Below are 12,137 nucleotides of genomic sequence, written 5' to 3'. Positions count from 1 at the left end.
GCGAAAGACTTAAGAGAATTAAAAGACAAATCAGTTGAGGAGAAAAAGACTTGGAAAATACATATTTGATAACAGACTAGTTTCCAAAATGTACAAGGAACTCACATTCACCAATAAGAAAACCACCTAGTTACAAAACGTGCAAAAAATTCTGAACAGATACCTCACCAAAGATATTGAGATGGAAAATAACCATTATGAAAAGATGCTCAATATCATTTGCCATTAGCTAATTGCAAATTAAAACAAGATACCACCATGCACATATTAGAATGGCCAAGAGCCAAACACTGGCAAGGGTGTGAAGCAACAGGAGCTCTCCTTCATTGCTGGTGAAAATGCAAAGCGGCATACCCCCTCTGGAAGACAGTGTGGCAATTTCTTACAAAATAAACGGAGTCTTACCATGTATTCAGCAATCACGTTCCCAGGTACTTGCCCAACTGATCTGAAAGCTTACAGACGCACAAAAACCTGCACACCAGTATTTCTAGCAGCTTTATCCATAACCACCCCAAACTTGGAAGATCTAAAATATCCTTCAATAATAGCTGGATGAATAAACAAAGTGCAATGCAATATTATTCAGCAACTCAAAGAAATGAGTTCTCAAGCCATAAAAACACTTGGATGAATTTTAAATGCAGATTGCTAAGTGAAAGAAGCCAGTCCGAGAGGGCGATATGTTGTATAACTCCAATTATAGGACATTCTGAAAAAAGCAAAACTACAGATACGGTAAACAGATCAGGGGTTACCAGAGGTTTGGGGGGAGGTGGTCAAGATGAATATACATCAGCACGGGGGGGATAATGGAGCCAGTGAGACTACTCTGTAAGATGCTACAACTATGGATAACATAACCCATGAAACTTCACAGCACAGAGAGTGCATCTTAATGGATGAAAATTTTTTGAAAATCATTTAGGAGGTCGAGTGACCCAAGGACAGCACGCAGGATGTGACAAACAATCTGTGACAGATATACTAAACCACTTCACTGGAAGGGGTGGAGGGAAAAGATGCTGACCTATGTAACTTCAGAAACAAGTGGAATCTGTAAGCTAGACTGTGCGAAAGCACTTTTCTAGCTGGTAAGTTATTTCCCATGGGTGTGCAGGTTAACAATCCTGATACTGCTGTCTGCACACACTGGAGCTAAACAAGTGAGTATATGGGTGGTGGGAGCCACTTTTTCACTACTGGGTGAGGGAACGGACAGACAAGCATGGGAAAGAGGCTGGAATAGCCCCTATGGCAATGGGAGCGAGCTGGAAAGAGGTATCAGTGCAAACGCATGTTGTGGCTAATTTACAGAGGGTTACACACAGTAGTATTTATAGATATGCACATATATGCCTATTAGTATGCACGCGTTTCCTTGCTGTGTCACCTGTGAGGGCCTAGAAGAAATTACACCCCAGTAGCAATAAATATACCTAGTACCAAGATCTTGACTTTTTTTTGAAGACTTTATTTATTTGACAGAGAGAGAAAGCACCAGTAGGGGGGAAGTGCAGGCAGAGGGAGAAGGAGAAGCAGATTCCCCGCTGAGCAGAGAACCTGATGTGGGGCTCGATCCCAGGACCCACAGATGCTTAAGCGACTGAGCCACCCAGAGGCCCCAAGATCTTGATTTTTAATACCACCTCCCATTAAAAGAAACAGGGCCCCTTGGAGAAATGGACAACTCTAGAACTGGGGCAGGAAATACACGAGATGAGCCTGAAACATCATGCAGGGCCAAAAAAGAAGTGTTCAAAAAAGAAAACAAAAATAAAACACCCATAATGATACGGGGGTGAGGCGTATGTCAAAGGAACACAAGAAAGAGTGCCCAGTGGCCAAAGCGGAACAGTGTGAGCAACAAAATAAGTGGTACTGGATAATACCCCAAAGTATAAAATAAATGTCCACGGATCTATACTGACACAAATATATGAGTAAAGAAATAAATGGGGGAGGAGACACAAATTTCCAATGCAGAAACATTCTAACTAACCTCTGCAGCTCCTCCTCCTTCAAGGAAGGAGAGCCTAATTCCCCACTCCTTCCGTGTGGGCGACTGCACAAGGTGACGTCCTCCCAAAGAGCACAGTACGGGAAGGAGGAGAGAGAGGAACTTCACACTGGAGACACCTGGCAAAAACCATCTCACCCAGGGGACCAAGGTCAACACCAACAGTAAGAGGTCATGTTGATAGTATGTACCCTTGACACAGCGTGATGAAAAAAGGACTTTATCCTCTGCGGTCTTCCTCCCAAAAATCCATATCCCTGGTCTAATCATGAGAAAAACACCAAACAAAATCCCAATAGAAGGACATTCTACAAAACATCCTAAACCAGTAGTCTTCAAAAATGTCACGGTCATCAAAAACTAAGGAAAGTCTAAAGAATGGTTCTAGCCAAGGGGAGCCTAAGGAAATAGGACTAAATGCAACGTATCCTGGAACAGAAAAAGAACAGTGGGTAAAAACAAAGGAAATCTGAGTTAAAGATAACTTTAGTTAATATATATATATCAATATTGGTTCATTAATTGTAATAAATGTACTACGCTCATTTAAGTTGTTAATAGTAGGGGAAACTGGGTGTGTATCATATGGGAATCCTTTGTGCTATCTTCATAATTTTTCTGTACATCTAAAACTGTTCCAAAAATTAATTAAAAAAAAAAAAAAGGGATGTTCCACGATTATGCCTCAAAAGGTGATCTCCCACCCCTTCAAGAAAATCCTGGGGCTGAAATATACCACAGGAATCTAGTCTAGTTCTCCTTTTTGACAAGACTGAGGTCCAGAGACCAACTTGCCAAAAATCACAGTTATTGGCAGAATCAGGACCAGAAGCCAAGGTTCCTGCATCCCAGTGCAGTGCACCCTACTTGGTAATTCTACAAATGCTTCTGTCTGAAAGACATAAGGTGATTTTTCACATATTTTAACACCTGGGAGGATTTCAGAAGGTCTTTTTCTCCCTTTTAAAGTCTTCATTTGTCTTTACGCGCACAGAATCCTAAGTAGAAAGCAAACTTCTACTGTCACTTTGCTTTCCTGATTTTATGATTTTTGATAGGAAATACATAACAAGGAGTTCAACAACAAAGCAAGAATGCTTTTAGAAAACAAACAGCACACTCCCCCCCCCCCCCCACTCAACTTCCCCAAAGCCACAGAGCAAGCGGTTCCTAGATTTGGAAGGTTCAGGAGTAAAAGTGAATAAAGAAATTACCTTTAAACCAAGAAACATTTTCCTGTGATAAAGAAACGTTGACCACATGTGCTAAAATTCTCTTCTATTTCACAGTTCATGCTAAGATGTATTAGCTCCTCCAGGGCAAGGTTTCCCGCATCCCTGCATGCCAGTACAGTAGTCCGGTCCCCCACCCCCGACTTTAAGCCATTATATTCTTGGAGCACTTCATTTTCTGGTTTCTTTCAGGGGCCATCTCTCCCTGTCTCTCATTTTCATCACCGCAGGACTCTTACCTGAAACTCTACAGCAAAGCCCCTCTGAGCCAGTGTGCAAATGCTGGGTGGATGCATAACCAGTGACTACCTACTCGGTGCTACAGGAGTCTCACAGTGGGCCGCTTAACTGCCTACCTTGGTCAAATGATAATCACTACAGGCATGGACCTCCAGGACAGCCAGCAACCAAAAAACAAAAGCTCAAACATCAAAATCTTCTTTAAAATTTTGAATCTACTGACGTGGACAACTTGTCTCAAACATACCCTTGAGTTATATACAAACGTGAGTTTTGTGCAGCCCTGCCTTATGATATCCTTTAATGTAAGCAAAGACTAAGTCAGTAAAACCAACACTATAGGGGCCAACACCGTATGGTCCAAGTTCTGATTTCTGTTGATCTAGAACTCAATCTAAAAACAAAACCTATGGGATGCCTGGGTGGCTCAGTTGGTTAAGCACCTGACTCCTGATAGGCATCTGACTCTTGATTCCGTCTGGGATTCTGATCTCAGGGTGAGATCGAGCCCCGATTCAGGCTCCCCATTCAGCAGGAGTCTACTTGAGATTCTCTCCCTCTCCATGCTCGCAAGAGCATGTGCTCTCTTTCAAATAAATAAATCTTTAAAAAATAAAGTAAAAAATTAAACCTACAATATCTAGGTTCTACAGAAATCGACAACTGCATATCCTTCAAATCCTCACCAATCTATCAACTAGACTTCTGATAAAAGCTGGGTGGCAGAGTTCAAGAGTGTTTTCTGGCAGTCACAGGCTTAGAATGGGAATTATGTATTACAAAGGGGTTAAAAGAGAAAATGCAGGGGCGCCTGGGTGGCTCAGTTGTTAGGCGTCTGCCTTTGGCTTGGGTCATGATCTGGGGGTCCTGGGATCGGGCCCCAAATCGGGCTCCCTGCTCCGCAGGAAACCTGCTTTTCCCTTTCCCACTCCCCCTGCTTGAGTTCCCACTCCCACTCTGTCAAATAAATAAAACCTTTAACATAAAAGAAAAGAAAAAAGAGAAAGAAAATGCATCTGGTGCCCATCAGAAACCCTGGCTAGGGGGCGTGGCTCAGTCGTTAAGCGTCTGCCTTCTGCTCAGGGCACGATCTCAGGGTCCTGGGATCGAGCCCCATATCCGGCTCCCTGCTCCGCTGGGGCCTGCTTCTTCCTCTCCCACTCCCCCTGCTTGTGTTCCCTCTCTCGCTGGCTGTCTCTCTCTCTGTGTCAAATAAATAAATAAAATCTTAAAAAAAAAAAAAAAAAAAAAAGAAACCCTGGCTAGAGTGAAACGCTAGACCAATGTTTGTTGATGGCATCCAATTCCATGAGTGCCAAGTAGATATCAAATATGAAAAAAAAAAGTTGGTCTCTGACCTTCAGGAACTCAATCTATAATATGGTGTCCATAAAGTCTGGAAACATAAGGGCCAAGGGGATTCAAAAAAAACCCTGGAAACATAAAAATGTTTTATCGATTAAAAGTGACCTTGATGACATTATGCACACTTGCCTGTGTTTTCAGAGTTTATGAATGTACTGTAGTATTAGTTCTACAAATCAATTTTGGGGGGTTTTGGGGTCAATATCAAAATAAACTCATAATATTATAACCTATCTTTTCTTTATCCAACTTGCAAAATATACACAGGTTTTTTAGTACCACTTAAGACTCATGCTAGTATTCTCTTTCTACAAAAACAATGCCAAAAAAGTAACAATTTCAAAAATGAATTCCCAACATAAAATTGCATAGAACTATATACAGACACACACACAAGCGCATGTAAATCCTGGGAAATTATGAAAAACGTCTGTAGATTGTACCAATGTCAGTTTCCTGGATTCGAGATCGTACTATAGTTATGTAAGACGCTACCACTGGGTGGACACCTGGGTGGCTCAGTCAGTTGGGTGTCTGACTCTGGATCTTGGCTCAGGTCTTGATCTTAGGGTCGTGAGTTCAAGCCCAGCATTGGGCTCCATGCTGGGCATGGAGCCGACTTAAAAAAAAAAAAAATGCTACCATTGGGGGAAGCTGGGTGATGGGTACCAGGGACTGCTCTACAATTTTTGCAAATTTTTACAGGTCTATAATTAGTTCAAAATTAAATGCTTTTTAAAATGACATATACTGGATCAACAAATATGGCACTTTCCACTTAAGAAAAGTTGTCCAGAAATCAGCTTTAAACTGACCTGCCTCTGTAAAGCACAAAATTATAAGGAAGTCAGATATGTGAGCTGTATTAGAAATTGAACTTGAAGAGGTCAAGTCTTTCTCTTTTCCTTCCAGTTTATAAGGGTTTATGTTTTTGGTCATCAAATGTAATTATCTATCTATATCCAGGCCATAATATCTCCACCCTCTGGGTTCACATGGACAAACATATGTAAAGCCAAGAAAAGAGGAATGAAACACATGGACATTTACACTATACACTTGTAATATACAAGATTTCTGGCTTGCTTCCCAATCTCCCAAGGGCAGAGCAAAAAGTCCAGCTCGCTCAATCTCAGGGACAGGAGTCTTCAAGAGCACCTAATCTACTCACTTTTAATACTGCAGTCCACTCTTCAACTTTTAAGAGAGTGAATTCATTTTGACTTCTAGAGACAGAAATTTCCTATCTTAAAACTGATGATTCAGAAAAGTAATTCCTGATAACCCACGGCAGTACAGTGCACATGGATGGTATAACTTGTCAGGTCAGAGAAGCCTGGGCTCCAGACTCCCCTGCTCCTCTCTGGGCTCCCAAGAGTCTTCTTTCCCTATTTTACAGATGTGGGTAATAGTACTACTGGCAGAAAGGCCTGCTATGAAAATAGAAAAAGATAATACAAAGTCTACCAGAGTCCAGTACTTTATAGCAAATAGTTTGTTCTTTGACATACACTTAGTACAACCATAGTGAATACACCTTCAATTCTCACACTAGGGATTCCTCGGTGGCTCAGTTGGTTAAGTGTCTGCCTGCGGCTCAGGTCCCAATCCCAGGGACCCTGGGATCGAGTCCCGCGTCGGGCTCCTTGCTCAGCGGGGAGCCTGCTTCTCTCTCTGCCTGCCACTCCCCGGGCTTATGCTTGCTGTCAAATAAATAAATAAAATCTTTTTAAAAAAAATTCTCACACTAGACCCATAGGTCTAATATGCCTGCCTCCTCCTCCAACCTTTTTCAGCAAAGCTGAATAATTTTGCATAGCCAGAAAAACTTGCTTTCTTCCAATCATACTGTATGGTTTCTTAACTCTTCCTTGCAATGGTGTCTCTACAATTTTAACATTTGCATATAGAAATGTCCATGTTTATCTGTGATTTTTCCTTTGTCATTGATTATTTCCGTTCATGAATTCTCCAAAATTCAATTTATTTTTGGTTGTTATTCTGTTCTCAGCACATTCTGAAAAAAGACAATCCCAATTATTTTACTACATACATTTAATAACGTACATGAGACTTCACCCGAACACATATCTTATTTAACAGAAACAGACAATTCTTCACTGAATTTCAGCAAATCCAGACAACCACTTAGATCAACTTTAGGAATGGGCACACTAAAGAAATAGTAAATTTGTATACCCTGTAAGGCACAAAACTTTATTCTCAATAAGGGTCTATTTAGAAAAAAAAAAAAAAGATCTTTAAACAAATGGAGGCTTAAATTATTTTTTTTAAGTTTATTAAATTTAAATTTTTATATTTTATCAAGTTAAGTATTTTTTTCGTAAGAAATATTGGTCTGGGGCACCTGACTGGCTCAGTCAGTAGAGCATGTAACTCTTCATCACGGGGTCATGAGTTCAAGCTCCATGATGGGCACAGAGCTTACGTTAAAAAAAAATACATATATATTTTGGTCTCTGGTTTTCTTTTCTTGTGAAGTCTTTACCTGGTTTTGGCATTTACAGAATATTGACCTTACGAAATGGGTTGAGACGTATTCTCTCTCTTCTATTTCTCAGAAGAGTTTGTGGAAGGGTTGGTATTAATTCTTCCCTAGGTTTCTGAATTCACCAATGAAGCCATTTGGTTCTGGGTTTTTATTGGTGGGACTTTGTTTCTTAAAAGAAATTAGGAAATTTCAACCCTAATTCCTGCAATCCATCTGAAATTAGAAAGAGGAACAGAAGAAAACCCCAGGGGGCGCCTGGGTGGCACAGCGGTTAGGCGCCTGCCTTCGGCTCAGGGCGTGGTCCCGGCGTTATGGGATCGAGCCCCACATCGGGCTCCTCTGCTGGGAGCCTGCTCTTCCTCTCCCACTCCCCCTGCTTGTGTTCCCTCTCTAGCTGGCTGTCTCTATCTCTGTCAAATAAATAAATAAAATCTTTAAAAAAAAAAAAAAAAAGAAGAAGAAGAAAACCCCAGGAAGGGATTATTTGTCTCTTCATCAGGTTGAGGAAGCTCTTTCTATTCCCAGTTTGTTGAATATTTTTATCATGAAAGGGAGCTGCATTTTGTCAAATGCTTTTTTGTCTACCGAGATGTGGTTTTTGTCCTTTATTAATGTAGTGTGTTATATTCATTACTGTATGTTGAACTAACCTTGCATTCCTGGGATATATCCTGGTCATGGTATTATAGTCCTTTTTATATGTTGCTGGATTCCATTTGCTAGCATTTTGAGGGCTGTTGCATCTATTTTCGTAAAAGATAGAGGTCTACAGTTTTCTTGTGAAGTCTCTGGTTTGGTATCAGAGTAATATTGGTCTCAAAGAATGAGTGGGAAGGGTAATCTCTTCTATTTTTGGAAGAGTCTGTGAATGACTGATGTTAATTCTTGGTTAAGTATTTGGTAGATTTAACCAGTAAAGCCATTTGGTTCTGGGCTTTTCTTTGTGGGACTTGTCTCTTAAAAGAAGTTAAGCTATTTTAAATAATTCCTTCAATCCATGAGAGATTAGAAAGAGGAACAGAGAAATGACCTAGCTAATGTTCTTGGTTGTTCAAAAAAAAAAAAAAGTTATTATTTTTTTTTAAAGGCAGCATGTAATAAGAAAAGAGGCAGTCTTTCTTTCATGCAGGTTATCCACTCATCTATTAATATAACCTTCTCAAAATGTTGGTCTTATAGGGTACTTAGGTTGTCTAATTTAATCCTCACAAGAACCCCAGGAGGTATGATTACCCTCAGCTGACACAGGAGAAAACTAAAGTTAAGAGAAATTACAGAAACCGTCCGACGTCACAGTTAGACATGTAGCAGTGTTTATGAGCAGGAACCCAGAAGTCACAATCTCTCCTGGACTATCCAGTAACTTGGTAAACTGAGTGAACTACTAACTTCAGGGCCTCAGTTCCTTCATCTCTTAAATGAGATTACCACCACTATATACTTCTTCGGGTCGTTATAATGCACGTGCCTGGCTTACAGGATATATGCCAACACTAGCAGTGATTTCTACTATTACTAGGCGTTGCCCAGTGATTCCATGTAAGTTTTAATGGTTCTAAAACTCGAAGTTTTAAGGCAAGTAAGAAATTCTAAGTTTTAGACTGGAAACAAACCAGTTAAAAGGGATTTGATTCCAGTCAGAGATGAACCACTTTACTTTTTATACCTTCTGACTGCATTACACAAGCATCTAGACAAAAAGTAAAAGCATTTAAGGGGGGGGAGGAACTACATAAAACATGACCTTCATTGTGAATGCTCATCCATTTAAAAATATATCTACACTACCTTGTATACAGTTTTGAATTTTGTTTTCATTGACTGGAACACCACCGGTTTTTCCATAGCACTTTCTTTTTTGCTATAACCTAAGTCGGTTTACCATGTGAATACTCAAAACATTGCTCTAGAGCCTCTAAATTAAAAAAACAAAACTCTCCAAATAGGTTTCATAGCTCACAGTTAAACTTAATTTAAAAGCACATCTGTTGCAGTTAAAAAAGCGACCAACCAGCAGCACTTTCCTGATGAAGTTCTACAGCAAGCTATATAGGTTACAACTATGTTTGGGCGCTTTTATTTTTCCTAGGAGTTGTCATGGGCTGCCTCTTCTGTCTGCACAGTGCAGCACACTATTCACGGTAGTTCCCTGTTCACCACCTTATTTGTCCCTCCCAGTAGCCCCCGAATGCTGAGGCCACCAGGAGACTTCCCATTTCCATTTTAAAGATGGGGAAACCAAGGTGGTTCATAAGGTAGTTACTTACCATGCTGGGCCTGCAATTCAAGACTCTGCATTCTGCTTACCAACTGTCACTTTGTCCCTGAAGCTATCTTGCAGGGCAAAGTGAACTCTCATGAAAGGATGCAACAGCACGATTGCCAAAACGGCTGCAACAGCTTCTGCCCAAACGTTTACCTCTCGTGGTTCTTGGAAGATAATGTGTTAGATGAATTGTCTGTCCGGTTAAGATAGGTGGAGCGGGAGGCTAACACCCATTTTCAGATAGGTCAGAAAATCTGTCGTTGTGCGACTCATTCACTCCAATACACACAGTTCACTCCAGCCTTCTCATGATCCAGTTACCAGGCCTGTTGGCTTGTGTACCCTGGCTGGTGCAAAGAACTCCCACACAGTGCTTTACCTCTGTTCCAAGTCTGCTCTAAGTATAATTACAGCAAGTGCACAACATGGCAGGGATTCTATACACGACCCTCAAACAATGCGGGAAAAGCTCACATACAGAATGATTTCAAAACTCAACGCAATTCTTCTCTTAAAAACAACAAAAGTCTGTTCATTAAAAAATTAAACAAAACGTTCCGTTTCCTAAATTAGAGGTAAAGAGACTTAACCGTGGCTCACCTTTGTCCTCGCAAGCTTTTAATATTCAGCTCAGTTTAACTTCCCTCAACCAGCATTCACGTGTGCCATGCCCAGCAGCTGACCCACTAGACCAGCTCTCCCTCCCATTACTGTAAATGTAGCTTCAGCCAGAAACCAATATTGCACTGTATGTTAACTAAAATTTGAATTAAAAATAAATAAGTAAATGTGTCTTCAGATACTGGGAAACAGGACTTAATTCAAAGCGCAGGACGTGAGTGTAGGGGACCAACAGCATTTGGATTATAATAACATTGCAATCATTAATTACCCAACAGTTAATATGTGTCACACTTGCCTATCTTATTGTACACCCAATTTAATTCTAACAACTCCATCAGGTATGATTATGCTCATTATTTGGGGAGAACTAGGACACAAAAGGTAAGTAAACTGCCTAAATTCACACAACAACAAATGGTCCATAAAGGGCTTGAACCGGGGCCTTAACCTTAACCCCTACACCAAAACTGCCCTGCCCTCAACTATAATCCCAATCGTGACCATAAAATTAATGGCATGACCTTGGACCAGTCACTTCATAGCTCTGGGTCTCCGTTTCCTCCACCATAAAATGCCATGCCCTCTGTGAGCTTTTGGGTACTTTCCTGCTTTTAATAATGTCCACTGCATCTCCGCATGGATTACTCCCCACCCCCAAATAGGTCTAAATGTTAAGACTGAAGTTTTTCAGCCAAGGCGTGTTCTAGCACATTCTCCACACTCTTGGGGGTGCTAGAGTTCATTCTTCGCTCTGCGGTTTTATTTTCCAGTATTGAACCTGTAATGCTAATCCCAGACATTCCCTCTCGGTCTGATACCACCTCTTTCCACTGCTAGGAGGGCCGACTAGGCCCGATCCCACTCCAGACCTTTCCCTGTTTACTCCGACCCACCTCGCGGCTTCCCAGGTAGCCAGTAAAAAGCCTCAGAAAGCCCTAGAAGCAAAGCCATAGGAAGAAGTTAGCTACCCAGAGGTCAAGGGAGGCTCTAGGGCACCTGCCACGCCTCCCGACCCCGGCGGGGCGGCCTGGGCCTGGCTCCCCACACCAAGCTACCCGGGCTCGGGCCTCGTCCCTCACGACTGGCGCGTCTGCTGGGGCCTGAGCCCTCAAACCCAGCCCGACCCCCTCGGCCCCGGCCACGCCCGGCCCTTCGGCCGCCGCGCCGCGCACCCAGGCCCCCCGAGGTCCTCACAGGCCCGAGGACACGCAAGGGCCTCCTGTCTCACCTCGAGTTTTACGGGGACCGCCGGCGGTGCCCGCGCCTCCACCCGCCCGCACACCTGGCCCCGCGCTGCAGTGGAGACAGCGGCAGAGGCGGCCCGACCGTCACGTGCCGCAGAACCAAGAGGCCTCGGCTACCGCTGCGGCCGCGCGAGCGAGCCCCACCGCGCGAAGCCCGGCCCTGCGTCCGCCCCTCGCTCCTGAGTAGCCAGGGCCGGCGCCAAGTCCCGCCCCCACGCGCAAGCTCCGGGATTTGGTTGGCCGCTGCGGCCATCGCTCTATGCACCTTCCCATACGCCCCCTAGGGCTATTCTTCGTGGAGTGTGGGGACTGGCTGGGAGCGAGGCAGGAAGTGGCTGTTGGTTGGGCGGGAGGGAAGGGGGCGGGCCGCAGCGGAATCTGGAACCTCGGGCGCGCGCGCCCTGGGGCGGGGCTGGCCGGGCAGGCGTTCCGGCGCCCGGTTGCCCTGGTGCCTTAGTGGGCCCGCTGCCCGGCGTTTCATCCCCACCTCTTGGGTGCCTACGCTGCCGGTGCCTGGACCTGGCCTCCGGGATGGGTATCCCGTTCCCTTTGCTTGGGGGACAAATGGCAGCCGGGAGAAGGGGTGGGAGATCCGCTGGGCCATGGGGAAGGGCCAGTTCCCGGAGGCGGCATG

At 43.4% G+C, this 12,137-nt stretch overlaps 1 protein-coding gene across 1 annotated transcript in view; it reads right to left on the bottom strand.

Annotated features, from left to right (window-relative positions):
* CANX (calnexin) overlaps positions 1 to 11,645 on the bottom strand; it is a 32,325-nt gene extending 20,680 nt beyond the window's left edge. Inside the window, exon 1 of the mRNA XM_040622627.1 lies at positions 11,488 to 11,645. The gene's annotated coding sequence lies outside the window, so the exon portion shown is untranslated. The remainder of the gene's footprint in view (positions 1 to 11,487) is intronic.
* Positions 11,646 to 12,137: the final 492 nt, after the last annotated feature.

The sequence above is a fragment of the Ursus maritimus genome, unplaced genomic scaffold (genome assembly GCF_017311325.1).
Source record: "Ursus maritimus isolate PB19 unplaced genomic scaffold, ASM1731132v1 scaffold_5, whole genome shotgun sequence".
NCBI classification, from domain to species: Eukaryota; Metazoa; Chordata; class Mammalia; order Carnivora; family Ursidae; genus Ursus; species Ursus maritimus.
This window is presented reverse-complemented; position numbering and strand designations above follow the sequence as displayed.